This window comes from Limulus polyphemus, unplaced genomic scaffold (genome assembly GCF_000517525.1).
Source record: "Limulus polyphemus unplaced genomic scaffold, Limulus_polyphemus-2.1.2 Scaffold5451, whole genome shotgun sequence".
Lineage (NCBI taxonomy): Eukaryota > Metazoa > Arthropoda > Merostomata > Xiphosura > Limulidae > Limulus > Limulus polyphemus.
In genome coordinates, this window is record NW_013671061.1 from 62,803 (window position 1) to 66,946 (window position 4,144).

The 4,144-nt window shown below is 32.4% G+C and overlaps 1 pseudogene; it reads right to left on the reverse strand.

Annotated features, from left to right (window-relative positions):
- The window catches only part of LOC106472592, a 62,032-nt pseudogene extending 61,346 nt beyond the window's left edge, over positions 1 to 686 (reverse strand).
- Between the last annotated feature and the right edge of the window lie 3,458 nt (positions 687 to 4,144).

The window sequence follows — 4,144 nt, forward strand, 5'->3', positions numbered from 1 at the left end:
TTTTGTACATTAGGCACAGGATGGTCAATGACCACTCTTTATTTTAATTCTAACATTAATATGTTTTACATTGAAAATTAACAGAGAATTGACCATAAAATGAAGCAATTAAAAAAAAATAGAGAAACTACACCACTGGTTGGGCCCTCTCACAGTACCAGTATGGGCAAAGTACGTGTATAGTAATAATTAGTTTTAGTTGAAAACTATGTAACTTAACTAACTTACTTTCAAGTTTAATGTAAACTTGCCTTTACCAATCCGGATTCATACTGTATGACTGCGATTTTGTTTATTAACAAAAACTGAAGAAATACCTTTGATATTTATAGTTGAATCCTTTCTCTGAACGATGAGTAGATCTGAATGCAAAATTTCAGCTCAAGATATCCAACAGCCAAGGTCACACAAATGTTTTTTTTATATATTTCTAAAGATCGCGATGTCCTTGTTAAAAAGTAGTTTAAAAATTTATGTATTTTTTTTTTTTGATTGTATGTCAGACTGTTTGACAAATACCCAGGCTAAAACAAATAGTTGAACATAGAAACAGTTAAGTTAAGAAATTTAAGACAAAATTTAATCTTCACAGGATAAAATAACTTAAACTTTAATATAATGCCTTTAAATTAATCTTCTCATAACCCCCTTTCCAGTCTTACGTCGCCATGTTGTTTACTCTTGAATCCACAACTACCACAAACATAACACGCGCAAGCGCTATAGAAAGGCGCATGACGGCAAATATGTCGTTCTCGTGTTTCATCTATCAGTATTTATTATTTTCAATCTCTATAGTGTCGTCATTAATCCGTCAAACAGCCATTAAAATATTAAGATTTACAAATAAAAATTGCTTTAAACTATAAATTTAGACATAGATTCAAACCTTATCGCAACAACTAACAAACTGTTATTTAGTCATCCTATTAAATTTTACCATAGACTAAGTTTGTTTCATTTGATTACAACAATTAAACTTCGGTAATTATACACTGTATTCTTGTTTTTATATCAGTGTGTTTTTTTGTTGTTGTTATTGTTTTGTTTCGGGCAATGTTTTGAATCGTGTTCACTCTTATTTAAGAGAAAATGGGGGCGCTGCTAGCTGTTTGTTTTCCTATCAAGAGCAGTTCTAAATCTGTAATTTTCTTATTCATGTTTTATCGACGAGTTCCTCTTGGTAACAACAGACGATGAGCCGGAAAGTACTGTTACGTCCCTTAGTGGGTCGGCGATAAATATGCGACGCTAAAATTATGTTTCAATTCCACACGGTGGACAGAGTTCGGACAGCTCATTATATAGCTTTGCAATAGGAAAATAACCCCTAAAAGGATTTCAAGACAACAAGCACACCACCGGAAGTTAAAAATCATCTCTTGCCTTGCTTTTTATAAACAAAAATACCTGTTTTGCTTTGTATTTAAACAGGAATACATGACTTGCTTCGTTTTTTAACAAGAATGCGCGACTTTTGTTTTCTGTTTAACATGAATACATGACTTGTTTGGCAAGAATAAATGTTTTAGCCATAAGAATACACAACCTGCATTGTTTAAATCTTTTCTTTCACAAATGATTTAGACACAAAAATGCATAACTTGTTTTGTTTACGTAGTTCATATTTTATAAGACCAGGTATTTTAGATTTAATGATAATTAACATAACGATAAAGCTCATTACAAACTAAATGCATTATTTATTACCATATCAAATAAAAGTACGAGTATAATTTGGCGAGGTAGGACTAGAAAATCTAAGCAGTAACTTTTTAAGACTATAATAGTCTAATTATATTGAAGTCTCAACAAAAATAAAACATTAAGTCTCATCACTTTGCAGCTTTTCATTTGACAGAAATACTGCCTTCAACACACGCATATAAACAGGGTCTTCTTTCCCCGCTGATTTTTCCAAGCCCGTTCCCTTGTCTGTGGTTTCGCTAGATAGTAGATAGGGCCAGTGGGAATCTCGTTAATTGTTATAATTGTGCTCTAGCTGTTGTCATGATTTCAGTCATGTAACTTGAAATGCATTAACATGCATTTTTTAAGTATAGATATGCAAGTTAATACAGATTCTTTTTGTCCGCATGAAACAAACTTCTCCAACAACAAAGAAACAAGACATTTGAGAAATAAATGTTTGTCAAAAGGAATATAACATTAACTTTACCTATTTATATACATACACTCTACGTTAACAGATATAAAATGCATATGGTGTATCTATAAGTATCATACATGTGGTTGTCAACTGTCGATGTGCTTGGTCCTCTGCCACAAAGTAATAGCAGAAATAAATAGATATAGTTATGACGGACTATTCTACAAATAGTCAGAGGCATATTATGTTACTAAGTAGGAAGTAGAAACTCTTTCAAAGAAAACTCGTCAGTGAATTTGTTTCAAGATTCAGAGGGCCTATGGAACTTCATTCATATCAGAGAAAGAACTTTGAATCAGCCTTCTTTGCGTATATATGTGTCAATTCTTAGAAGTACAAATACCAGAATAACAGTCCCTCAACCATCTTTTACTGACATGGTGGAGATATACAACTATGTATTTTTGAATCAATTAACAATTTATACGGATGGATATCAGGTAATTGTGGTTCTAACCTTGGTGATCCTCTGGAAGTGGTTTATACCTGAATCCTAGACTCTAGCAGGTTGACTTTCCACAAAACAATTTCTATGAATTTATGAAACTTTCCTTTCTCTCACTAAAGTACTTACAAAGACAATCGCGGTGGGTGAACTCTGGCTTGGATCGACCATCCTTCTGGATCATGTGAACCAGATAATTCATTCTTTTCGATAGAAAATATGACCCTTACCAACACCTTTGCCGGTAAAGTCATGTATGACATCAGTGATTTTCCTTAGTATTTCTGCAGATTATTTGTGAAACACTGCTGAGTAACTATCCTCTCAGTGCAAGTACAGTGGTTCCAATGGCATGTTAACTTATCTCCCAAATATCAGTGATGATTATGTGTTGTCTACGGCTTCATATACTGCAGTTTAATAACTCATAAGCAGCACTGGTAGATTTTGATCCCGTGCTTTATTTTCTTAAGTACCCATCTAAGGAGAACTCCCCTAGTGACAGCAAGTGTCAATATGCTACAAGAGGCCATCCCATACATATAACACAACTCTCAGGAAAGAAAAGCACAAAAAATAGACTTGGTGAATGACCAGTTCTGTGTTCAGTGACGGGGATTCAAACCCACTACCCGCAGGTTGCGAGTCAAGCACCCCAACCTCCAGGCCATATGAGTAATGATTAAATGATTTCGTTTAATGCCAATTAGACAGTGAGGTTTATTGCATTTATAAATCAGTTAGAGTTATACAATGATTGCATCTGTGATTGAAATCCTGCAACTAAGTTTTATGTTTGTGAGCTAGACACACATTAGTTTTCAAGAAGTCCTGTTGGAACTTATTTGAACCATTATATTTCAATATTATAATATAAGTTCTACTGTGGAACAAAGATAAATCAGACAATAACACTAAATACTTTGGTAAATATGCTTTATTTTAACTTCTTACTAATGAGTAAAAACACTTCGTAAGTATATATACATACATCAAAGGATCTTTTTTCTGAAATGCTCATAAATTCAGAACAAAATATATATAAATTTCAAAATCTGAAGCAAATTATATTGAACACATGTATAATATACAAACAGAAAAACTGGCCAATGTTAAGAGGAATGCAGCTAACTGAATCATCTTGAGACGAAAAAGAGAAAACCAAAAGCTAAGAATTCCAACAAAAGTTGGACACATAATAAGTGTAATCGAGTTGATTTAAAATTAAATAGATTCACATAAACAAATATTTTCTTCATAGTTACAGTTCTCATTAAAATATGTTTTTTTTTACAAAATTTTTCATGTGAACTTTTATTTATCTGAAAATTACTGATGACTGAAATAATCCTGGAATTCTTAACATGATAAGCAGGTCTCAAGAAACATGTTTATGTCAGAAATATTTCTTAAAAAATCAACTTACTTAAGAAACATTAACAAAGCTAAACATGCGTACTCTTAAAGAAACATACATATATGTCAGAAATGCTTCTTAAAAAATCAACTTACTTAAGAAACATTAACAA